The 26,779-nt window shown below is 42.7% G+C and overlaps 1 protein-coding gene and 1 pseudogene across 2 annotated transcripts in view; one reads left to right on the top strand and one right to left on the bottom strand.

Annotated features, from left to right (window-relative positions):
• The window catches only part of Sntb2 (syntrophin beta 2), an 83,929-nt gene that overhangs the window by 53,631 nt on the left and 3,519 nt on the right, over window positions 1-26,779 (bottom strand). The gene's annotated exons all lie outside the window — the stretch shown is intronic.
• Window positions 5,852-6,827, top strand: LOC102917917 (large ribosomal subunit protein uL10 pseudogene; annotated as a pseudogene).

The following is a 26,779-nucleotide window of genomic DNA, read 5'->3' as shown; positions in this document are numbered from 1 at the left end:
TCCGCCTGGCTCTGCCTCCCGAGTGCTGGGATTAAAGGCGTGCGCCACCACCGCCCGGCCATAATAAATCTTTAAAAAAAAAAAATCTCTATAGAGGAAGTCAGGAAGATCTGCCCTGCTGAAGAGGACAACAGATCTTGTGGTCCTCTTCTGCCTCTCCTCACCTTCAATTCTCTTAAATAAAATGATTTGGGCAGAAAGAGAGAGAGAGAGAGAGAGAGAGAGAGAGAGAGAGAGAGAGAGAGAGAGAGAGAGAAAGGAGGAGGAAGAGGAGGAGGAGGGGTAATGAGAGAATTTGAATCAGTATGAAAAGAAAGCCATTTCCTGTTTCTTTATTCATGTAAGGGTTTAAATAATCACATTTATTGTACGGCAGATTCCAAAGGCAGATTTACTAGTGGATGTCTTCGAACAAAAAACACCTAAAAATGCAAACCCAGGATGTTTAAAATAAATTCATGTATTCTGTTACAGTTTGAGGGAATTATTACAAAGAAAAAATTTAAAAATCCATTTAAAAAGTATTTACTTTATGGACAACCCACAGCTACTTGACAATATTAGATTAGTAGTTAAAAGTCTTCTACTTGCCGGGCGGTGGTGGCGCACGCCTTTAATCCCAGCACTCGGGAGGCAGAGCCAGGTGGATCTCTGTGAGTTCGAGGCCAGCCTGGGCTACCAAGTGAGTTCCAGGAAAGGCGCAAAGCTACACAGAGAAACCCTGTCTCGAAAAACCAAAAAAAAAAAAAAAAAAAAAAAAAAAAAGTCTTCTACTAAGGAGAATTTATATCGTAAACCAAAGCCCCAATTATTTCAGTATAGTTGGTATTTGTATGTTTATATATATGTAAAGTTGTGAAAGCTGATACTTCTGTGCTAATGTAACAGACATCCCTGTAGAATCCAATGGAAGAAAGAAAAAACTTTCTTTGGCTAATTTGCATAAACTCCTAAAAACAACAACAACAACAAAAATGCCTTGTTTTGCTTTTTCTTTCTTTGTCTCCTCTCCCCTCAAGGCAGGGTTTCTTTGTGTAACCTTGGGTGTCCTGGGACTCACTGTGTAGACCAGGCCTCGAACTCAGAGATCTGCCTGCCTCTGCTTCCAGAGTGCTAGGATTAAGGGCATGTGCCACCACTACCCCACCCTTGTTTTGTTTTGAGACAGTCTCACTATGTAGCTCTGGTTGGCCTGCAACTCACTATGTAGACCAGGCTGGGTTGGAACTCACAGAAATCTACCTACCTCTGCCACCCTGGTGTCACTGGTGTTTGCTACCACGCCTGGCTAAAAAGGCCACGATTTTTAAAATCCTGAACTTGTAATTACTGGACACAAATTTCCTCTCTAACTTATTTCTGGTTATTGGACTTATTCCACCACAGCCCACAGATTTAAAATAAAATCTAAATTCTTTGTCTTCTCAGTAGTAATTTGAGATTTTCAAAGAGAATAGTTGTGGGTTGAGTCTGGTGCACACCTTTAATCTCATCACTCAGAAGGCACAGGCTAGTGGATCTCTGTGAGTTCGAGGCCAGACCAGTCTACAGAGTGAGCTCCAAAACAGCCAAGACAACACAGAGAAACCCTGTATAAGTCACAGGTCTGGAGAGATGCTCTTGCAGAGGACCTGAGTTTGATTGCATGTATCCATATGGTGACTCACAATCGTCTATAATCTCAGTCCCAGGGGATTCAACAGGTATGCATGTGGTGCACATAGATACATGCAGGCAAATGGTTCTCATTGCCCTTGGGCAGAACAGCAGGAAGAGGACAGCTAGATCAGCAGCAGTGTCTACTCTATTTGTACCGTGAGTGTACCTTATTTATTTCCCTAATAAATTTTACCTGGTCCATTGTATCAGTGTCTCACTTCAGAAAACTGTAAACTATAACTATCTAATCTTCAACCCCATCAAAGATCCAAGGAGGATATAATATTATCTAAGTAAACAGGAAGTGAAGAGCAAGCAACTTCCAAAACAAAGAAACAACAGAGACATCTAGCTACTCAGACAGTCACCCCAGAGTTCCTCTGCAATGTTGAGGCATCCATCTTCAACCTACAGGCCTAAAATAGCTGACAGACTTTTCTGTGAAACAGGAATTTTGAAGGACCATCCTACCTTGTCTTGGCTAAGTTTGGCAGGTGCCTTCTTTTGTGTTCTGTGTGTCCAATTTGTACAGCATACTGTCAGCAGTCGAGGCAAGGGCAGGTTCTCTGTCTAGTGGCTAGCTTTGCCACAATTCTCTCACAACAGAGGACCAGGACACAGACACACTTAGAGGGAAGTCATGTGAATACTGAGGAGAAAGCCTTGGCAAGCCTCTCCAAGGAGAGAGACCTTGGCACAAAGGAGCCCTGTCCACACCTTGACCCTGAGTTGTCACCCCTGGGAAGAAGAGGAAGTTAAGTCCTAGTGTTTGAGATTCCCAGTCTGTGATGCTTCCTCATGACAGTCCAGCCACAACGACATGGAGGAGAACAGGGGAACAGCACACTTTCAGGTCTTGTGGTTTTGATCTGATGTTGAGGAAATGAAGCAATTAGAATTACCAAGGACTGTGAAAACAACAACAAACAACATTCATATACATAAAGTAAAATAAAATCCAAAAACATTTTTTTAGAAAAGATCTGTAAGTCAGGCATTTTATTCATGCCTATAATCACAACACTGGGGAGGAGGCAAAGAGGTCATCAGAAGCTCAAGGCTAGCCTGAGCAAGATCTTGTCTCAGAGGGAGAGGAGATTTGTGTGTGATGAAATGAGGAGACTAGATGAGGGAAGGAAGGGAGCTAATGGAGAGGGGATGGAGGAGAAGGGAAGATACAATAATAAAGGTACTATAAGACTCACTTTATATTTTAAAGATACCAGATGATTCATATTAAATACTGTCATTAATGTTTCTACGTTCTAAATATTGAAAAGCACTTCCGCCTCTTGAAACAAAGGAAAAAAAAAAACAAGAATTTCCTGCCCCCCTTTTTTGGTTTTTCAAGATAGGTTTCTCTGTGTAATAGTCCCAGCTGTCCTGGAAATTGGCTTTGTAGACCAGGCTGGCCTCGAACTCACAGAAATCTACCTGCCTCCCATGTGCTGGGATTAAAGGCATGTACACTACCACCGGATTAGAAGATATTATTCTTCTTGTTTGTTTCTTTTTTTTTTTTTCCTTTTCTTTTCTTTTCTTTTTTTTTGAGACAAGGTTTCTCTAGCTTTGGATTCTGCCCTGGAACTCACTCTGTAGACCAGGCTGGCCTCGAACTCACAGAGATCTGCCTGCCTCTGCCTCCCAAGTGCTGGGATAAAAGGCCTGTGTCAGCCGGGGGGTGGTGGTGGCGCACACCTTTAATCCCAGCACTCGGAAGGCAGATCTCTGTGAGTTCGAGGCCAGCCTGGGCTACCAAGTGAATTCCAGGAAAGGTGTAAAGCTACATGGAGAAACCCTGTCTCGAAACACTTAAAAAAAAAAAAAAAAAAAAAAAAAAAAAAAAAAAGGCCTGTGCCACCACTGCCCGGCTGAAGATAATATCCTTATTTGTTGAGATTCAGTGGGCACATAAATTGTACATCTATTGAAATAGTAAAGATTGTTTTTTCTTTTTTTGGTTTTATGAAACAGAGCTTTGAGCTAATGGCAATCCTTCCACTTCAGTCTCCCTGATGGTAGAATTACAGGTGGGCACCACTACTCTTCTTGGCTGTCAAGATTTTTTTTTTTTTTTTTTTTTTTTGAGACAGGGTTTCTCTGTATAACAGCTCTAGCTGTCCTGGAACTCATTTTGTATATCAGGCTGGCCTTGAACTTACAGAGGTCCACCTGCCTATGCCTTCTGAGTATTGGGATTAAAGGTGTGTGCTACCACTGCCCAGCTATGAAATGGTTCTTAAAAGTACATTGGGGAGTTGAAGTGGTAGTGAACTTGCCCAGCATGTGCAAGGGCCCTGGTTCTCATGCCCAGTACTAAGAAGGGTATACTGTATACTATGTGTAATAACACACACACACACACACACACACACACACACACACCCCTACCTATAATCTAAGAAAACGGAAGCCCAAGAAATTAGAAAGCCCTTGTCACTCTCTGTCCCTCTCCTCATCCTCTCCTGGACTGAACTCAGAGCCTTTGTGCACAGACAGCTCAGCCTCTAATCTTTTTTTTTTTTTATTGTTTCCAATCTTTAAGGTAGCATGCAGTTACCATATGTACAGATTATTCAGCAGCCAATACCAATGAGTCAAGACTAAAAAATTTGTTTCTGGGGTCTTTATAACTAAAAACAGAAGTAGTCAGGTCTTATCTAAGATTAACATAATAATCTTACTAGTATGAGAGCAAGTGAGCACTTCATCTAATTCCTATTTTGGAATGTGAGAAAAAAGCCAGATGTGATGACACTAATTTGTCATCCCAGCACTTTGGAGGTTAAGGCAGAAGGATGACAAATTAGGCTAGCCTGGGTTGTATAGGAGACTTTGTCTCAAAAATAAATAAATAAAATAAACAACCAGCTAGGAATAGGGGCTCGTGCCTATAATATTAGTATCCAGAAAGTTGAAGCAAGAGGATTGCTGAATGTTTGATGGTAGGCAGTTTGGGCTAAAGTATGACACTGTGACCCAAAAAAACAACCAATTAATGAATTGGACCAAAAAAAAAAAAAAAAGTGTGGTGAGGGGGGGAGGAGAGGAAGGGCAGACTATAAGCCAGGCATGGCGCACCTGTAACCCTAGTACTTGCAAGACTAAAGCATGTAGATCAAGAGTTCAAGGCCAGCCTGGACTATGTAGTAAGTTTGAGGTCACCTTGAAATACACAGAAACAACCTGTCTTGAAAAAGGAAAAAGAAAAGCTGTGGAGATGACTCAGTGAGTAGAGACACTTATGCAGTACAGCAAGAAGTATCGTCTGGGACTGAAGGGTTAAGAGACCCAAGTTCAGTTCCCAGCACTCATAAGGTGGCTCACAAATGCCTGTAACTCCAGCTCCAGAGATTCAATACCCTCTTCTGGCCTCTGTGGGGACCTCCACTCACAGGCACGCTCCCCCCTCCACATATACATAATTAAAAAATAAACCTTTGACTGGTTGCTCTTCCATAGGACTGGGTTTTGAATCCCAGCACCCACATGGTGGCTCAAAACTTTCTTTAGCCCCAGTTCCAGGGGATCTAAGGCACTTTTCTAGCCTCAATGGGCACTTACATGCAGGTCAAACATCCAAACATATAAAATTAAAATTAAAAAAAAAAATCTTTCATATCTATCTTGGTCATGGAAAGACAATATAACTTAAGCAGAAAAGACAGAAATGAATGATCCTACCTAGACTTACAGCACAAAGGCAGAGAGAGAGAGAGAGAGAGAGAGAGAGAGAGAGAGAGAGAGAAGGAGGAAGTAACAAGTCACAGAAACCTAAGCAGCTAGGAAAGTCTAGGATGTAGGTTCAGGGTCAAAAGAAGTCATCTGCTGAGTCACCAGTTGAAGTGTTATCAGATATTATCAAAGATAGCCTTGCCTGTTATGAGTCTTTCCTCTTTACGGAGATACAAACATAAAAAATAATGTATTCCCCCAAACATCAAAAAGCAGTTCCCTCAGAGCAAAGCTTCAAGTCACCTCTAACAACACAGACTTCATCAACTTTAGAAGATAATAGACTGCTGCGTTTGTTGGTGCATGCCTTTAATCCCAGCACTCAGGAGGCAGGGGCAAACCAGGAATACATAGCTGACCCCGTCTCAAAAGAAAACAAAACAAGCTCTCGCCAGTGTCCTCATTAGAGGGACATAGTCTTTAAACCCTGTGTGGCAACCCCTGACGCACCACCATGATGCCCGGGGAAGACAAGTCAACCTGAAAACCCAACTACTTCCTTAAGATCATCCAACTTTAGGATGATTACCTAAAGTGCTTCATTGTGGGAGCAGACAATGTGGGCTCCAAGCAGATGCAGCAGATCCGCATGTCCCTTCGAGGGAAAACTGTGGTACTGATGGGCAAGAACACTACGATACACAAGGCTATCAGGGGGCACCTGGAAAACAATCCAGCTCTGGAGAAACTGTTGCCTCATATCCAGGGTAATGTGGGCTTTGTCTTCACCAAGGAGGACCTCACTGAGATTAGGGACATGCTGCCGGCCAATAAGGTGCCAGTTGCTGGCTGTGCTGGTGCCATTGGCCTGTGTGAGGTCACTGTGCCAGCCCAGAACACTGGTCTGGGGCCCAAGAAGACCTCTTTCTTCCAGGCTTTAGGCATCACCACTAAAGTCTCCAGGGGCACCACTGAAATTCTGAGTGATGTGAGCTGATAAAAACTGGAGACAAAGTAGGCACCAGTGAAGCCACACTGTTGAACACGCTGAACATCTCGCCCTTCTCCTTTGGGCTGATCATCCAGCAGGGGTTTGACAATGGCAGCATTTACAACCCGGAAGTGCTCGACATCACAGAGCAGACTCTGCACTCCCACTTCCTGGAGGGCATCCGAAATGTTGCCAGTGTTTGTCTGCAGATTGGTTCCCAACTGTTGCCTCAGTGCCGCACTCTATCATCAATGGGTACAAGCAGGTTCTGGCTTTGTCTGTGGAGACTGAGTACACCTTCCCATTTGCTGAAGGTCAAGGTCTTCTTGGCTGATCCATCTGCATTCATGGCTGCTGCCCCTGTGGCCGCCACCACAGCAGCCCCAGCCAAGACTCAAGCCAAGGAAGAGTGGGAGGAATCAGAGGAGGATATGGGATTTGGTCTCTTTGACTAATCCCCTCAAAACAACCAACTAAGCCAGGTTAATTTGAGAAACATGGAAATAAAAGTTTACTTCTGCTTAAAAAAAAAAAAAAAAAAAGGAAGAAAAAAGAAAACAAAACATACAAAAGAACACCTCCCCCAAACAAAACAAAACACAGAAGATAGTAGATAAAGGTAGACTTTTAAGAGTTTAGACAAGGGCTGGAGAGATGGCTCAGAGGTTAAGAGCACTGACTGCTCTTCCAGAGCAGAGGTCCTGAGTTCAAATCTCAGCAACCACATGGTGGCTTACAACCATCTGAAATGAGATCTGGCGCCCTCTTCTGTATACATAATAAATAAATAAATCTTTAAAAAAGTTTAGACAAAAGACAAGTCTCACTCATTCAAACAACACCACACAGCCTTGCTGAAGGGATACAGGTGTAAGATATGCTAAAGATTGCTGCCCAGTAGTAAAATGAAGTGTTTTCCATACATTCTAAAAACACCTGCAGTTTAGCCCTATTCCATAAATTCAAGTAAAACCAACCAAACAGAAGCCACACAGGAAATCTTTTTCAGTCCAGCATTATTTTTTGCTTGTTTGTTTGAAATCTCAAGATTATGTTGAATAGTAACAGAAAATGATTAACCAGCTTTATAGGTTTAAAGAGGGTTATAGGTTGGATGTCTTTTTTGAGACAGGGTCTCTCTTTAGCCCTGGCTGTCCTGGAACTTGCTTGTAAACCAGGCTGGTCTCAAACTCACAGCGATATGCCTGCTTCTGCCTCCCAAGTGCTGGGATTAAAAGACCACTGACCAGCTGTAACATTTCTTATTTTATTGCATTTAAGTAATGTTATCCATTTTTACTGTAAAGGAACTAAGCATTCAGTAACACTAATACTGCAGCAGTAATAACATACGAGATGAAAGGGCTTTGTGAATGTCCCTAAACAATCACTGTGAATGAACAGTATGAAAATACAGGATGTTCTCCTATAGCTACCCCATGACCAAGGAGCACGTACTGCAAATACATCCAGAAGGGTGGACTAATAATATACTCTCTTATCACCGTGCCTTGTCTTGTCACACGTTGCTTATTTTTGTTCTTCAAAGTTGCACGTATTCCTACTTACGTGACTATCTTAGCATCAACAACATTTGGAATGAATACTTATCACAGCTAGCACAGTAAACAGTATAGGTTCGTGGGCCATGCTGTCTGCATTTCCTTCTTGGGTATATTCAATGCCTTAAGTTACTTATGGGGGAAATAAGAATATCTCTTTCCAAGTCAGAAGCAGCCGCTGTAAAGCAGTTGGAACATGGCCTAGCAAGCTCTCTATGCTTAGTGAATGTTAGCTATTTTAATCACCAGCCATCTTCCGAAGAATAGTAGTATTCTGAAATACGATAGATATTTTGGGTCTAAGAAATAAAACTAAGTTTAAAGAGTATCTCTGGAGGTTTCACCTTAAATAAATTAGATCCTTTGTAGCAAAGCAACACAAAACTAGACTCCTAGTCAATGTAGTCCTCCTTGTTATGGTAAGCATACTCTTAACTTCCTTAGTGACTTCTTAGGTCTTTTCTCCTCTTTCATTTAGTGAATGAATTTCTCCATCCAAAGATACGTAAAATAAATAAATAAATAAATAAATAAATAAATAAATAAATATAGAGCTTGTAAATCTATAAACTTGTCAAATAGTTTAATCTCTTTAAGAGTACTCCTATTTACACTGTCCCCTGGATTTACTTTAGTTGTATAGAAAATAAACCAGGGCTGGAGAGATGGCTCAGTGGTTAAGAGCACTGGCTGGTCTTCCAGAGGACTCAGGTTCAATTCCCAGCATCCACACAGCAGCTGACACCTGTCTGTATCCAGTTCCAGGAGATCTGGTGCCTATTCTACTCCACAGGATCCTGTCCGTATATGGGGTACAGAAGTGCTCTTGTTCTCGTTCTCTCTCTCTCTCTCTCTCTCTCTCTCTCTCTCTCTCTCTCTCTCTCTCTCACACACACACACACACACACACACACACACACACACACACACACACACACGAATTCTTAGAAATTCAAAGCATTGGTTTTTTTTTTTTTTTAAGTAAAATTTCATTTTACCTAGGTTTTTTTTTGGGGGGGGGGTTGAGACAGGGTTTCTCTGTGTAGCTTTGTACTTTTCCTAGAACTTGCTTTGTAGACCAGGCTGACCTCAAACTCAGAGATCCGCCTGCCTCTGCCTCCCAAGTGCTGGGATTAAAGGTGTGCACCACCACCACCACCACCACCACCACCCGGCTACCTAGGATTCTGTGTTGACCAATTTTATGTGTATATTTCTTTTGTGGGTCTTGGCCAGGCTATCTTGGAATTCATGATTCAGATCAGCAGGGACTCAAACTTGATCTTGCTGCCTTAGCTTCCAAATGCTAGGATTACAGGCATGTACCACCTTATCTATCTCAATGTATTATTTATTTAGAGGCAAGGTCTTTAACTTGTTGTGTAGTTGAAATGACCCCAAGCTTCAGATTACTGCCTCCACCTCCCAACTGATGAGATGATAGGAATGGCTAGTATGTCCAGTTTTTGTTCTCATCATTTCTTCTTTTTTAAATAATTAACTTTATTTTATGTCCATTGGTGTGAAATCCCCTGGAACTGGAGTTAGACAGTTGTGAGCTGCTATGTGGGTGCTAGGAATTGAACCATGTCCTCTGGAAGAACAACAACCAGTGCTCTTAACCACTGCACCATCTCTCCAGCCCCTTCTCATTACTTCTTAACAAGCACAGTTGAGAGCAGAGTATTGTGATACATACCTATAATTCCAGCACTCTGAAAACTAAGTCAGGAAGACCACTTTGAGTTCAATGCCAGTCTGAGCTAGAGAGGCCCAGTCTCAAAAAACAAAATAAACAAAAAATAAAGCTTAGTTGTGTATAGAAAGATTTTTACAGTGCATAATGGGTTGTGTTTAGCAACACATGGGTTGTATTAAAGCATTTTTAGGAAGCATCCTTAGAAAGTTTAGTTTTGTTTTAGTGAAAGTTACATTTCAGTTTTCCCTCCTTCAAATCCATCTCATGTTACCAGGTTTTAACATTCTTTGTTTGGGTCAGTAGGGGCCATACATGTGAAATGTGTTGTTTCAGATGCAGAGAAGAGGAAATGGAAAGACTATTATACAAATAAAAGGCTGTGATATCACACTCCCCAAACAGGATGCCAGAAGGCACATCCAAGGATCAGTGGACATGACAGGGAAGGAAAAAAGATGAAAGAGGAGATCCTTTCCCTGTGTTAGAAGGGGCCAGAAGATGTATCTGTCAAATAAGAATTCTAATAAAATGGTCTCTGGACAGGGTGGAACTGAGGGTGGACTGTGAAGAAAGCACTTGATTTTCTTCCCTTAACTCTAGGGCAGTCAACTGTGCCTGCACAGGAAGATTCCTTTTTACTAAAGTCTTCATTGTATTCCTAGCCAAATGAAAACTAAATTCACTGAAACAAAGCAAGATCACCAGTATAGAATAACAAGACCTGGGTAGGCAGTACTGACACAGTTGTGGGGCCAGCGTGGGCCACAGAATACATGAGACCCTAATTTGAAATGATAAAAACAGTATGGGGCTGGAGAGATGGCTCAGAGGTTAAGAGCACTGACTGTTCTTCCAGAGGTCCTGAGTTCAATTCCCAGCACCCACATGGTGGCTCACAACCATCTGTAATGAGATCTGGCACCCTCTCCTGTCTACATAATAAATAAATAAATCTTTAAAAAAAAAAAACCAGTACGAATTTGATCTCCTGTGAAACAGTCATTCCCACCACTGGAACAAGCAAGCTCCACTTAAAATACATAGAAAGATACAGAACGCCAAGAAATAACGTGGTCAACTGAAGAGTGGAAAACACTTGTCTGGCCACAGAGCACTTAACTGCGATGGATTACTAGAGGGCCAGTGTTGCAAACCTCCATATGTTGGCAGGTCATCTGAAAAACCTTCCTCCCACCTGAGACTATTCTCACATACGTTTCAGGTTTCCCCAAACCTATATCTGAAGACGTTTCTTTAGGCTGATGGCCTACGTTGAGATCCTTTGTTTCCACAAAATGAGATTACTAAGTCGGCATCCTGGTGAAGAGTTGGTGTCTTGGACTTTTGGCCCATTCTAGACAAGGCCCAAGGTGCCGATATGTAGAGGGGACAGTGGCAAAATCTGATGTTGGAACTACTATCTTAGCATGTTTTTCTTTTTGACAAGAAATGAAGTTCCATATATGGAAGACCTGATGATATACAACCCAGTGAATCTGGTGTCTGATGAGAAATTCCTGGTGAAACCCTGTAATGACAGCTGAGCAGCAATGCTTTCTCATATTTCAAAGCAAAGTCTCTTGCTTATAAGAATATTAAGAATATAATAAGAAAATCTCTGTGTTTGATGCCAGTCTGGTCTACACAGTGGATTCCAGGATAGCCAAAAATACTTAGTGAGACCCCATTTTTTTTTTTTTTTTTTTTTGGTTTTTCGAGACAGGGTTTCTCTGTGTAGCTTTGCGCCTTTCCTGGGACTCACTTGGTAGTCCAGGCTGGCCTCGAACTCACAGAGATCCACCTGGCTCTGCCTCCCGAGTGCTGGGATTAAAGGCGTGCGCCACCACCGCCCGGCGAGACCCCATTTTAAAAAAACAAAAAACAAAAAAAATTAAGGGGAGAATAAATAAATCACAGATTCTTACTGTAATTTTATTTTATTTTTTTTATTTTTGGTTTTCCGAGACAGGGTTTCTTTCTCTGTGTAGCTTTGCGCCTTTCCTGGAACTTGCTTTGTAGACCAGGCTGGCCTCGAACTCACAGAGATCCGCCTGCCTCTGCCTCCCGAGTGCTGGGATTAAAGGCTGTGCCACCCTTACTGTAATTTTAAAAGGGGGTAGGAGTGACTAGTTACACAGTTTTAAATGAGAAAGGGCAAAAATCCAAGTTAATACTAATTCTAGACACCGCAACCGAGTATAACACTAATAACCTATATTTGAGTACAGCCATCATAACATAATACCTTGCCTTTTAAGCTCAGAAAAGGCAGGTGTCCTACTTTGTTTTTTGTTGCTATGACCAAAAGCAACTTGATAGGGGAAAAGGCTTATACTTCCACACAACAGTGAAGCATCCAGGGAAGCCAGGGCAGTGACTCAAGGCAAGAACTTGAAACAGAAACCACAGAGAAATGCTGTTTTCAGGCTTGTTGAGCTACTTTTCTTATACAACTCAGGCCTCCAGTCTAGAGATTTGCACTGCCACAGTGAGTTAGACCCTTCTCCATAAATTAACAATGAAAAAAAAATGTCCAGACATGACCAGAAGTCAATCTGATGGAGGAAATTTCTCAATTGAGGTTCCCTCTTTCCAGGCGACTCTAGTTGTTTGTGTTAGGTTGATAAGAACTAACCAGCACAGTAGGAATGTGTGTGTTCAAAATTACACCTAGAGAGAGAGAGAGCAGAGTTACTCCTACTTGGATACAGAGAACGGGATTTAAGTATCAGGAACACAGGAGCGTTTGGAACCATGGCCCTATGTCAGTCACTACACTGACATGCTCCCACATCAGTTAACATCACTTTTTCCAGACAGGGACTGATATTCTAAATCCACTTTCCATCTGGGAAGGAGTGTAAAAGGGGAAGGAAATTTGCATTTTAAAATATCTACATGGCAGGAGTTTTGTGTACTCTGTTACCCTTCACGGTTAGTTGATGGTTCGTGGTTAGTGAACTGACACTTAAACTGTTGTTTCTCCCGACACACAGACTCGTGCATTACTTCCTCATAGCCCATGTATGTCACTCATCTTCCACCCAGAACCACAGGCCAAGAGAAGCCTAAGGGAAAATACTTTAAGAAAATTATCTGTAGAACTGGTCAATTTTATATAAATGGTGAAGACTACGCATACATGTTTTAGTCAAATTCAAGATCATTACTTTCCAAGTAAGTCCAAAATATTGTTCAAACCTTTCCTTCTTACAACAAGAATAATTTCTCAGGTGTTTTTGGTTTTCTTCTGTTTGCTCAGGTTTTTGAAGTTCATTGTTTTTGCAGTAAGTACAATGTGACTGGATTAACATTCCTTTCAGTTTGTACTCTACCTAAACCTAGGTAATACCCAGTGATTTAGCAATACTTCCCTTCCCCACCCCAAGCTGAAAAATGCATTCCTTTCATAAAGAATTGTAGTTTTTTTCTTTTTTCAAATTGCTGAAATTAATACCTTAGGGCAAGAAAGATGACTCAGGGGTTAATAGAGCTTGCTGCTCATGCAGAGGATCTGAGTCTGGTTCCCAGCAACCAGGCTGGGTAGCTCACAATACTATGACTCTAGCTCCAAGGGGATCTGGTACCTCAGGCCTTTGGGAGAAAGAGAACTCACTCATGTACATGCACACACAACATTAGAAACAATAACAAAACTCATAAATTAATACTTTACTAAAGGCTATTTAAAGGATTTTCATGTATTACACTACAGGAGCTTGAACCTAGTGGCTGGCACATCCTAGATAAAACTTTTACTACTTAGCTATATTCCCAGTCCTCTTTACTTTGACCCAGGGTCTCATTAAGTTTCCCAGGCTTGCCTTGAACTTACTCTGTAGCCTAGGTGGGTGTTAAAACTGTGATCCTCAGCCGGGCGGTGGTGGCGCATGCCTTTAATCCCAGCATCTGGGAGGCAGAGGCAGGCGGATCTCTGTGAGTTTGAGACCAGGCTGGTCTACAGAGAAAGTTCCAGAACAGCCAGGACAGTTACAGAGAAACCCTGTCTCCAAAAACAACAAAAGAAACCCAACCCAACAAACTTGTGATCCTCTTTCTTCAGCATTCTGAGTAGCAGGAACTACAGCTAAATGATCCAGCTCCCTAATTCTCATTTTACCACTTTGTCCCTTGATGAAACCATATCCCCATCACAGTGAGTGATTCTGTCTTAAGATCTACACTTCAGAATTTTATAAATTAGAGGCGGAAGAGGTGGCTCAGATGTCAAGAGCACTAGTTACTCTTGCGGAGGACCTGAGGGTTAGGATCATTTGTCAGGATCCACATGGCAGCTTACAATCATCTATATAACTCTAGTTGGGGGAGGCTTCGGCTGGGACGTAAAATAAATAGATGAATAAAAAAGGGGGGGGGGCGGAGAGATGGCTCAGTGGTTAAGGGCACTGGCTGCTCTTCTAAAGGACCTGGGATCAATTCCCAGCATCCAGATGACAGCTCACAACTGTCTGTAACTCCAGTACCAGGGGACTTGACACCTTCACACCAATGCACATAAAATAAAGTTTAAATAAATTTAAAAAAAAAGTCCAGTGGTGTTGGCACATACATTCAATCTCAACACTCAGGAGGCAGAGGCAGATGAATCTCTTGAGTTCAAGACCAGCCTGGTTTACAGATGAGTTAGTTCCAGGACAGCCAGGGCTACATAAAGGAATCCTGTTTTGAAAAACTACAACAAAAAAGTCATATTTTCACCAGGCATGGCATTCTCACCTTCAACTCCAACACTCAGGAGGCAGAAGTAGGTAGATCTCTGAAGTACCAGGCCAGCCAGGGTTAAAAACAAATGGGCTGGAGAGATTAATTCAGCAATTAAGACCATTTACTGTTATTGCAGAGGATCAGGGTTCAGTTCTCAGAATCCACAGATGTTGGCTATAAGTCTGTAACTCCAGTTTCAGGGCATCTGATACCTTCTCCTGACCTCCTGTTTGCACTGTTACAGTGGATATAAATTTGTGTAGCAGCCACCCCATTAATATTTTAGTCTGATGCATTTTCAAATCTCCATATATATGACCTAGGCCTAGACCATAGTCTCTATCATTTGGTAACAGTGGCACAGTTCAAGAAGTGGGCAATGTGGAGCTAATTAGAATCCTTTTCTGAAGCTGGTAAGTAGGAAGTTACTTATCAGGTGGGAGTTACTAGATCAGGATGACATAGAGCTGAATATGGTGTCTCCTGCCTATAATCTCAGCTCTTAGGAGGCCGAGGTGAAGAATTCAAGGCTAACCTGGCCACCCAGTGAGAGATCTTGCTTAAAAAAAGTTAGGACTAGATATTCCTAGAATTGTTGGTGCCACTTTAGCTGACTGTACAGAATTAGACTCTCCACAACAGGAACTGTTGTGGCCAAGGAAGATAATTTGAGCTTTTGGATTCTACTGCATCTAAACCTAGACCCACCCCCAGGCTTAGGAGTTACCTGAGGTAACTCATGCCACTTCAACTTAAATCAGCGTGTTTTGGTTTTCTGTAACCAAATAATCTTTGCAAAAATAAACTTGTATATTCTATTTTGATAGACAAATATTTCTATCTAAACCTATTTCTGACTTAAAGGCCTAGCCTAAGAGTGCTCCCCCAACTCCACCAGATCTCCTATACCAAGGCTGGACTTGTTACATGATGATGACGAGCCTCCGCCTCCAAGCGCTAGGACTACAGGCATGCACCACCACACCAGGCTCATGGAATGCTGAGGACAAACTTAGGGTTTGTCCATGCTAAGCAAGCACTACCAACTGAGCTAATCCCTGGCCTGAATGCTACATATTTTGGTTGGCCTACCTGGAAAAATAGATGATAAGGAATATTTGCAAAGTTTCTAGAAATTCATAGAAAATTATATTCAAAGTACCATTAAAATAAAGGTTGAGAATCATTTAGAGTGGTAAGAGTTTTTTCAAAAGCTCCATTTGCTGTACTCCAGTAAATCTATTCTGTTTTCCTTTTACAGCTGTCTGTAAGACTCCTAAATCTCTAATATCAACTTCTGATGTTTCTAGAACAATGTAGTGGCTGTCTATTGTTTATAGCTGCAACCATCCATTCAACTTTGGTAACACCTTTACTATCCTTTGAGAAACTCTCACCTTCAGTTTATGTGTTTCCAGGTGCAAGGTATGTACCTGACCTGTCAATCATCATATAGAACACTCACTGGCCATAAAATGGATGGATGAGTAAGGTCTAGTTTTTTTTTTTTTTTCATTGAAAAGGGATATTACAGCTGGGCAATGGTGGTGCACCATTGTTAGTTTAATTACAAAACTATTTGTTTTCTCCAAGTAGATAATGGATTTAGGTACCCCATGAGTTCAAAGCTAGCCAGGGCTACATGGGACCCTGTCTCAACAATATAAAATTATCTGTTATTTTTCAAAATTTCTTGACTGTTATAATGTACTTTAATTACTAGATATTAAATGTTACCCTACAACATACAGTACAATATATTAAATTAAAAAACTCAAAAGGGTTGGGCGGTGGTGGCACATGCCTTTAATCCCAGCACTTGGGAGGCAGAGCCAGATGGATCTCTGTGAGTTCAAGGCCAGCCTGGTCTACAGAGCAAGATTCAGGACAGGCACCAAACTACACAGAGAAACCCTGTCTCGAAACACAAAAAAAACTCAAATGGAGGGCTGGAGAAATGGCTCCGTTGTTAAGAGCACTGACTGCTCTTCCAGAGGACTTGGGTTCAATTCCCAGCAACCACATGGCAGCTCACAGCTGTCTGTAACTCCTCTTCCAGAGGATCTGATTGCCCCATATAGACATACTTGCAGGCAAACACCAATGTATATAAAATAAAATAAATTATTTTAAAAACCTCAAGTAGGAAAAAATTAAAAAAAAAAGACAATCCAGAATCAGGCCACACACACAAAGGAAGATGCACTTCAGCTGGGCCCAGGGGGGAACAGCTTTCATCCCGGGGAGAGGTAGACCAATTCTAGAGGTTTAAACCAGCTAGTCTACACGGAGACTTCAAAGCCAGCCAGTTACATAGTGAGACCCTGTTTCAAAATAACGACGATGACGATGATGAAAATCATAAAAGATGCAGGTCAAATCAATGACAAAAGGACAGGTTACTCCTAGGGCAGCAGACAGCACTAACTAAGCAGACCAGCCATTCAGCTGAATGCAGATAAGGCTTTGACCTGTCTTTCTCCATAGGGTACTCAGGACAACCACCATCAATCACCAAACTTAGTGTATAAAAGGACTGACAATAATGCTGAGACAATCAGTTGACAAAATGAAGGTTTTCCCTTCAGATTTTCACTCCACTGTACACTTTATGCCAAAATAAAATGTATGTAAAAAATTGAACAGGGCAAATGGCTCCCCTGGTAAAGGTTCTCGCCTCACAAGGCTAGTGACCCTGTTCGGATCCTGAAGAACCCAAGGAAAGACAGGAGAAAACTGACTTTACAAAGTTTTCCTCCACAAGCATCACCCCACTCCGGTTAAAACATCAAAAATGAAACCACATAGCTGGGCGGTGGTGGCACACGCCTTTAATCCCAGCACTCAGGAGGCAGAGACAGATCTCTGTGAGTTCAAGGCCAGCATGGTCTACAGAGCAAGTTCCAGGATAACCTGAATTGTTACACAGAGAAAGTGGCGGGGGGTGGGGGTGGTGTACAACACAGAAAAGAAATGAGAAAAGGAAGAAACCAGGGCTGGCAAGATGGCGCTAGTCACGAACTGATAACCCCGAGTTTGATACACTGAGGAAGGAGAGAGCCGACTCCTGTAAGTTGTCTCTGAACTCTCCACATTACCTCCCATGGCACACGTGCCCCCCCCCCCACAATCAACCAATGAATAAGTAGATGTAAATGTGAAACAATTTTAGAGACTAGAGCATAGAGCCTCCTTAGCACAACTGGCAGCGTTTCGGTCCCATAAAAAGACTGAAACAAATAAAGCTGCTGCAACAAGGCATTCTCTTAAAAAGACAGAAAAGCCCCGGGAGAGGGAGGGGAGAGGACAGAAAAAAAATCCTTGCAAACAAAGCCAGAAAAACACTGACATGGTAGCACACACTTGTAATCCCAGCACTCAGGCAGGGGGCTGAGAGATCAAGGTCAACCTCAGCTACACTGTGAGTTTAAGCCAGCCTTGGTTTTAGGAGACCCTGTTTTGAAACCAAAAGGCCAGCTTGGCTGAACAAGAGAGAGCAGCTTTGACCACACAGTGAGATGCTGTCAGCAACACAGTCAATGTTCCCATCTCCTTAGCCTAGAAAGTTTACTCTTTTCTTTCCTTTTCAAAATTATTTTATTCTGGGTAGTAGTGGTGGTGCATGATTTTAATCCCAGCACTTGGGAGGCAGAAGCAGGAGGATCTCTATGAGTAGGAGGCCAGCCTAGTCTACAAATCAAGTTCTAGGAGAGCCAGAGCTTTTACACAGAGAAACTGTCTCGAAAACAAAACAAAAAACCCAACATTATTTTATACTCTTTTATATGGATAGCTGTCTTGCCCGAGTATATGTCTGTGCAGTACATGCATGCCTAGTACTCTCTATAGACCAGAAGAGGGCATCGGAGCCCCTGGATCCCGAATTACAGATAGTTGTAGACTGCCATGTGGGTCCTGGTAATGGATCCCTGGTCCACTGAAAGAGCAGCCAGTGCTCTTAACTGCTGAGCTATCTCTCTCTTCTTTTTCTTTTTCTCCTGAGACAGGGTCTTACTGGCCTGGAACTCCCTGTGAGGATCGCCAGTGGTAAACTTGCAGCTCTTCCCCTGCTTCGGCCTCTCCTCCATACTGTTTGTAAACCAAAACTCTGCTTTCAAACGCCACACAGCAGACTTGCACTGTCTGACTGCTTTCTAACAAAGCTGAACAGTGTGAGGGCCTCAGCCTCCATACTACTCCTTTCTTCACTGGTAACCATTCCTCTACTGTTCCTGGATAGAAATCTCACAGCTAAAGTCATTATAGTCCACCCGTCACTGTATCCTGTCACATCTTCCTCTGCAATAATGACTTCGTTCTTCTGCCTCAACATCTCTGGGATCGAAGCACCAGTGCTTAGCTAACAGAAACTTGCTGCAGAAGTACTGTCCCAAGGGTCAAGTCTGTGGGCATGTGGACAGTCAGGAAGAGGCCATCTGGGCAGGGGAAGGTCCCTAGTGTGTTCTGCTATGTCCTTTGGCAAAAGTCTCCCTCTGGCCTCACCCCATGGCTGTCACCTATGGTTTGAATTATCTTACTGCACAGCTGTAGTTTCTCCTAGCTCCGTTCTTCCCTCTTTGCACAGCATCCAGTGCATCCACTGCTGCCAACCTAAAATTCTGTTCCCATCATGTCACTTCCTGGCTCAGAAACAGACTGCACCACCCCTTCCATCTCTGCAACCTCTCCCTCACTCACTCTACTCGCCTTTCCTTCTTTCCCATAAATATGCCCCGACTCCTCCCTACTTAAACAATCTAAGTCAAACTGTGTATCTCACTCAATTCTGTCACCGTTGTTGCTTTCATTTTGCTGAGCTTTTAAAAATTACCGTCCACTCACTGCCCTCTGCTCCTGCACCCTGATGAAGCAGGTCTCAGGGACACCAACAATCTTATTCTCTATCAGACCCAGTGGACTTCTGACTTCACAATGTTCCCCTTTGTCAGAATGCGAGTGTGCCGTTTTCTGTGACCGTTCTCCCTCCTCCCCACCAGTCTTCCTGTACCATCTCTTCCTAGATTCTTCTCTACCCTGGCTTTAAAAGCAGAGTTTCTATAGGATTCCACTCTGGTTCTACTTCTTTTTCATTTGCATTACTCTTGATGACTTCATCCACAATTACCACCTCTACCCTGATGTCTCATAAATATTCAATGCTGTTCTGACATTTCCCTTGAGTACAGACTTGTATGTACTTCCAACCAGCTTCTTCTGGCCTTTTCCACAGGGATATCACATAGGTAACTCAAGTACAACATGCCCTGAAATGAAGTTCTTTGTTGTGACCTCAAACTAGTTCTTTCATGTTCATTTTATGGGGTCTTTTTTTTTTTTAATGTGTTCTTTTGTTATTAAAGACAGGGTCTTAAAGTCTCAGTCTTCCTACCTTTGATTCCCAAGGATTACAGCATGTGAGGCATGCTCCCTGTTCTTGCTGGTTTCACAACTGTCCAGCTTCCCAAGCCAGAAATCTTGACTTTTGCTCCATTTCTTTCTCTCCTATTTCCAACTTTTTTCTGAATTGGTGTTTTTCAGACAGGGTCTTTACATATCCCTGGCTGTCCTGGAACTTACTATGCATACCAAGCTGGCCTCCAACTCAGAGAGATCTTCTACCTGCCTCTGCCTCTTGAGTGCTGGGATTAAAGGGAAGCACCATCACAGCTGGACAGTTCAACTTTTTTCTTTTTTCTTTTTTTATAATTTATTTTATATGCATTGGTGTGAAGGTGTCAGATCTCCTGGAACTGGAGTTACAGACAGTTGTGAACTGCCATGTGGGTGCTGGGAATTGAACCCGGGTCCTCTGGAAGACCAGCCAGTGCTCTTAACCAGTGAGCCATGTCTCCAGCCCCTTTTTTCTTTTTAAACCTACAACATCACATAGGCCACAAGTGATCTAGCAATGAACTATATCCCCAGGTCTCCCCTTTTTTTCCTTTCCTTTTTTCTTTCTTTATGGTTTTTTGAGTAAGTGTTTTTCTGTGTAATAGCCTGCTCAAACTTGCTTTGTAGACCAGGCTGGCCTCAAACTCACAGAGATCCGTCTGCTTACCAGCTCTTCCATTTCACTTTTATTTTCAAAGAGGGCATTGTTAAGTGGCCAAGGCTGACTGGATTCCCTCTGTAGCTCTAGCAGGCCTTGAACTTGTGATCCTCCCTCCTCAGCCTCCCAGACAGCTAGAATTTCAGGACTGTGCCACCACCCTGACCAATATCAACATGGCAGTTTCACACTATCCCGCCCAGTCTCTAATTTAATGGTACTGGGAAAGCCTCAGGACTGGAGCTTCTCAGCTTCATCTGCTATCCCCACCTTCTGCAACCCTCCTCCATTTAAAGAACATGTGCAGCTTCCCAGGCCTAAGCCTTTTTGACAGCACATCCCTAATCAGTAACAATTTGAGCAGACTCTCAACAGTTAGTATCTAATGATGCTATATATTATAAAAACATAAAAATACAGAACTAGAGCTAGAGAGATGGCTCCTAGTGCCCATGTGGTGGCTCACATGCATCCGTAACTAGAGTCCCGGGGAATTCTAACACCCTCTTCTGGCTTTTGTAGGCATCAGGCACACACGTGGTGTAGAGACATACATTCAAGCAAAGTGTCCATCACATAAAATAAATAACAAAAATAAAATACAGAAATCTGGAAAGAATGAGATAAAGAGGAAGTACAAATACATGAAGTCATTCTAGCATCAGCAGCTAAGTGACTCAAAGTGCAATATATATTAGGGTGAAGTTCATTATTGATGATAATGTGGGCATATCTGCATTTCAAATGGTTTCCTTGACAATTTCATTTTCCAGATAGACTTCCTGACAGATCTAATGACCTCATCATGTGGCAAAGAGCTCATATTAAGATGGAAATTTTGGGGGCTGGAAAAATGGATTAGCAGTTAAGAGCACTGGCTGCTCATCAAGAGGACCCGGGTTCAATTCCCAGCACCCACATGGCAGCTCACAACCATCTGTAACTCTAGTTCCAGAGGATCTGGCATCCTCACACAGACATACATGTAGGCAAAACACCAATGCACATAAAATATAAATAAATATTTTTTAAAAAAGCTTTAAGATGAAAACATTGGTCTGGACATGGTGGTGCACACCTTTAATCCTGGCACTCAGGAGGCAGAGGCAAGAGGATCTTTTCATTCACCAGCTTGGCCTACACAGGGAGTTACAGGACAGTCCAAGACTATACAGAAAGACTCTGTATTTAAAAGAGAGAGAGAGAGAGAGAGAGAGAGAGAGAGAGAGAGAGAGAGAGAGAGAGAGAGAAGAGAGATAGATAGCTCAGCAGTTAAGAGTGCTAGCTATTCTTGGTGAGGACCTGGGTTCAGTTCCCAGCACCCATATAGTGGCTCACAACTGTCTGTAATTCTGTTCCAGAGGATCTGATGCCCTCTTTGGCTTATGAGGGCACTGTGTACACATGGTATATAGGCATACATGCAGCTAAAACATGAATATACAATAAATAAAAATCTAAAAGCTGGGTATGGAGACAGAGACAGGAGGATCCGAGTTCCAGGACAGCCAGGGTTACACAGAGAAACTCTGTCTCAAAAAGCCAAAAATAAATAAATCAAACAAACAAACAAACAAACAAACAAACAAAAATCTAAATTGTTTTTAATTTTAACAACGGAGAGGGTGGGAGAGGATGTCAGCTCAGCCTTTTTGTTAGAGTTTGCAGTGTTAACAATTATCTTCAAATCTATGGTTCCCTTCATACAAGCCTCTAAGCCAGTGGTTCTCAACCTTCCTAATGCTTTGACCCTTTAATATAGTTCCCTATGTTGTGGTGACCCCCAACCATAAAACTATTTCATTGCTACTTCATAACTGTAATTTTGCTACTGTTATGAATCATAATGTAAATATCTGATATGCAGGATATCTGATATGTGACCCCTATGAAAGGGTCATTCAATCCCCCAAAGGGTTCATGATCCACATGTTGAAACTGCTGCAAGCCATATGCTCATCTTGTAAAGACTAGTTCAGAGCAGATGATAAAAGATGAAACTACTTAACTAGAGACTACAGCACTATAAGTTCCAACCTGATAACAGCAGGCAAACGAGTAAGGTCATCAGGACCAGCTCCCGTTCCTTTGTGAAGCCTCCTCTCTTCCCTTGGCATATTATTAAATATTCATAAAGCTCAATTTTTTTTATGTTAGAGACCACCACTTAGCACTGTATATACAGCCCTGATGATCTGCCTCTGTCTACTTTGTGTTCTCTCCCAGCGTACATTTCCTATTCCTTCTCATGTGTTAACTCCGGGTTATTATCATCTCAGTCAGGATACTAAGGCAGAAGCATCAAGAATTGGAGGGCAGCTGGGCTGCACAAGATCTTGTCTCAAAATGATCACTTAGTCATGCTTTGTGAAAGAATGCGTGTATACACACATGAGCACAGCACCAACTTTCTTATGGCCACCATGTTGTTTCCTTTACACATCTACCTGTTTCCAGGGCAAAGAGTCTCACCTCTATGAAAGTATTTACAACAAGCCATAATTGTCCCTTATCAGCCTAAGGGTAGGGATCACTCCCAATTTGGAATTCCCAGCATCTACCACATACACACCTTGTTCGCTATGGGTACCTGTTAAATGCTGAGGACAAAGTGAAAAACATCCAATTCCTCAGGCTCTTTCCAAGTCTTGCAGAAACCTAATTGATTTTACTTTCTTCCCTCGGGTCTGTAGCAGTTAGCTCTCCACTCAGTTTCCTACCGTATGTCATGCTCATTTGGCTTTAGTTCAAACTACCCTCTCATCTTGGATTGACTTACATCTACAGAGAAGCTGTCTGTCCTTCAAGCCTAAGATCAAATTCCCCTTCCCTCCAGAAGTCACATTCAACAATTCATCCCCAACTGATTACTCACTTCAAAGAAATCTCAACAAATGACACATTTTAGCAATCATTCTCCAGCTGATAGTCTTCTCTTTCCCCAGTGTGTTCTTGTTTTTGTTTTTGACAGGGTTTCTCTGTGTAGCTTTGGTGCCTGTCCTAGATCTCGCTCTGTAGACCAAGCTGGCCTCGAACTCACAGAGATTCGCCTGCCTCTGCCTCCTGAGTGCTGGGATTAAAGGTGTGCTGCCATATGGGTGCTGGGAATTGAACCCTGGTCCTCTGAAGAGCAGCCAGTGCTCTTAACCTCTGAGCCATCTCTCCAGCCCATCCATCCATCCATCCATCCATCCATCCATCCATCCATCCATCCATCCATCCATTCACTTATTTTGTATACAGTGTTCTGTCTCCCTTGGAGGCGTGGGCAAGATCTGGGCCAGTAGGGGTAAAAGACTAGCTTGAGTGAAAGTTCTCTGCGTTGGGCACCAGATAATACGAGAAATCCACTGAATGGAGGGGGTGGGGGGAAACAGAGTAGATGCATGTACTTCAAGGTCATAGACAGAACAGCTACCCACTACACTAACCTCAGGCAACAAAACACTAAGGCTGCTGTTGATATGTGGGTGGCAAGAATATGCCTGAAATTCCCTGCCCATACCACCAGAAGAACATTATTATGCTATGTGAAGGCAAGGTTTCAGGCATCTAAAAGAGGGACAAATCATTTTGTTTAAGGAGTAATGTCCCTCAACTCATATTACCTCCGATTTTGTGACCTAGGCTGTTCTTCAACTGTCAATCCTCCTGGCCCCACCCATCAAGTGTGGGGATTCTGAGCATACAGCAGCGCCCCGAGAGGAGTGGTTTCATCAGGATACCAATGTTGTCCTTGAAGCAACCCTTCTTCCTGTTTTAACCTCCCATGTAGCAGGCTAAACTCTTTTTCGTTGATTTTTGAGACAGGGTCTTTTTACATAGCTCTGGCTATCCTGGAACTCACTATGTAGACCATGCTGGCCTAGAACTCAGAGATCCTCCTGCCTCTACCTTCCAAGTGTTGGGCTTAAATGTTCATGCCATTGTACTGGGCTTTAAAATCATATCTTTTACAAGTGGCCTACTGGAGCCAAGCATGGTAGCTCAGGCCTATAACTATGACCCTTTGGAAGTAGAGGATCACAAGTTCAAGATCAGACTCACCACATACTTATGTCTGTGAGAGAGAGAGAGAGAGAGAGAGAGAGAGAGAGAGAGAGGGAGAGAGGGAGGGAGAGAGAGAGGGAGAGAGAGAGAGGGAGAGGAAGAGAGAGAGGGAGAGAGAGAGGAAGAGAGAGAGGGAGAGAGAGAGGAAGAGAAAGGGAGAGAGAGGGAGAGAGAGAAGGAGAGAGAGAGAGCAAGCAAGGGAGGGAGGGAGAGAGAGAGCGCATGACTACATGAAATCACGAAACTCTGGCTTAAGGGGGGGGGGGGGAGCCTGTCTTGATGGCCGGGCAGTGGTGGTTTAATCCCAGCACTCGGGAGGCAGAGGCAGGCGGATCTCTGTGAGTTCAAGGCCAGTCTGGTCTCCAAAGCGAGTTCCAGGAAAGGCACAAAGCTACACAGAGAAACCCTGTCTCGAAAACCAAAAAAAAAAAAAAAGCCTGTCTTGGAGGAGACACCAGCTCTAAATTTAAAATAATTTGACTGGATCACTAAATGACTCTTTTAGGGATTTTGTACTTGAGTAATTTATTTTTACATCCCTTGGCTTAAAAAGGGAACACCACAAACTCACCATACTGACCTACCCACACCTATACAGACAAAAACTGCCTGTCCTACACAAAATGGGAAAACAAGTGTACAGGGTAGGTAAAAAGGCTTCTAATAAATGTCACTGTGCCACCATCTGTAAAACTGTTTCTAGAAGCACACAAGGCCTGTGAGTGAACTAATGAATATTGGGAAGCATTTACTAGATGGTTGTCATTTACAGCTATGAATACCAGATTCAAATGTCTGGTAAACAAACACCTTTTGTTTTGCATCTTAATATAGCATAAAGGGTTGAACTGTCTACTCATCACTACTGCATACCACAAAACTGAATAAAATTCAATATTCTGGCTCTAAGAATTTATACCTGAATACTTACCTAGACCAGTGTCAAGGTACTTTATTTTTACAAACCTATGCCAATATTTCTGTATTTTTACTCCTTTCATTAACACTAATTTCTGGGCAGTGTCTGGCCCTACCTAAAACTGGGATATAAACTAGACTCATAAATAAGACATTATAAAAGTGGGGCACTGCAATTTCACAATTAGAGCACTTAAAAAAAAAACCACAAAATTTTAACTATCTTTAATTATGTGTACATGTCTGTGTGTGAGTATGTACATGTGTGTTTAGGTGCCCTTGGAGGACAGAAAGTGTCAGATGCCCTGGAACTAGAGTTCCAGGTGGTTGTGAGCCCCTGATGTGCATGCTGGGAACTGACCTGGGGTCCTCTTGACAGAAGAAACACAGGGTCTTACCCACTGGGCCATCTCTCCAGCCCCATGTTACTTCTTGTTTTGTTTTTTGAGACAGGCTTTCTCTGTATAGCTCTGGCTGTCCTGGAACTCAGATTTCTACCTGCCTCTGAGATTAAAGGGGTGAGCCATCACCTTGCCCCATATTATTTCTTTATAAGCTATTTTTTCCAAGTATCACAGGTTTATAAAAAGGTGAAAACTAGGGCTGGGAAAGTACACTGGCTGCTCTTACAGAGGACCTGGATTTGATTCCTATTACCCACATTAGCTGGTTCACAACCACCTGTAACTCTAGTCCCAGGAGATCTGACACTCTCTTCTGGCCTCCAAGGGCACCAGGTATGCACATGGGTATAATAATTTAAAAATTTTAAATGAAAACTTAACTGGATATGGAAGTACATGCCTGTAAATCCCAGCACTCATGAGGCTGAATCAGTGAGATGACCACTTTGAGGCCAGGCTGTCTCTGTGTCCCGGCCCCCCACACGGGGTAGAAGCAGATCAATCTCTGTGAATTCCAGGTCAACAACAACAAACAGATGAAAATTATTTTGCCAAGTTAGACTTGGTTGAGGCTTCCTAGTTTGATGATCTTCTACCCAACCCCAATCCTTCCCTTTGGTTCTCCAGCCAGTAAGCCTTTCCCTTCCTGACTCATCTCTGCACATTTATGACCATTACTTCCTTGAATATCAGGCTCAAAAACTGGCTCCTTGGGAAACCCTCCCAGATTAAGCTCATTTCCATCAAATCCTTTTTTTTTTTTTTTTTTTTTTTGAGACAGAGTCCCACTGTGTAGTCCTGGCTGGTCTGGAACTCACTGTGTAGACCAGGCTGGCCTCCAACTCACAGAGGATCTGCCTGCCTCTGCCTCTTGAGTGCTGGGATTAAAGGTGAGAACTACCATGACTTCAATTTGTAATCCCTTAAGCCCTTGTAGTCTGTACTAGAGAATCAAGGACTCCGTGTTTTTCCTCCCTAGAAGTTGTTTTGCGTTTTCTATCATTTCCCCACGGAGAGAGAACAGGAGGGACAGCACCTTTCCTATTC

Source organism: Peromyscus maniculatus, chromosome 5 (genome assembly GCF_049852395.1).
Source record: "Peromyscus maniculatus bairdii isolate BWxNUB_F1_BW_parent chromosome 5, HU_Pman_BW_mat_3.1, whole genome shotgun sequence".
NCBI lineage: Eukaryota > Metazoa > Chordata > Mammalia > Rodentia > Cricetidae > Peromyscus > Peromyscus maniculatus.
Note: the sequence above shows the minus strand (reverse complement) of the source record. Positions and strands in the feature narration are given on the sequence as shown.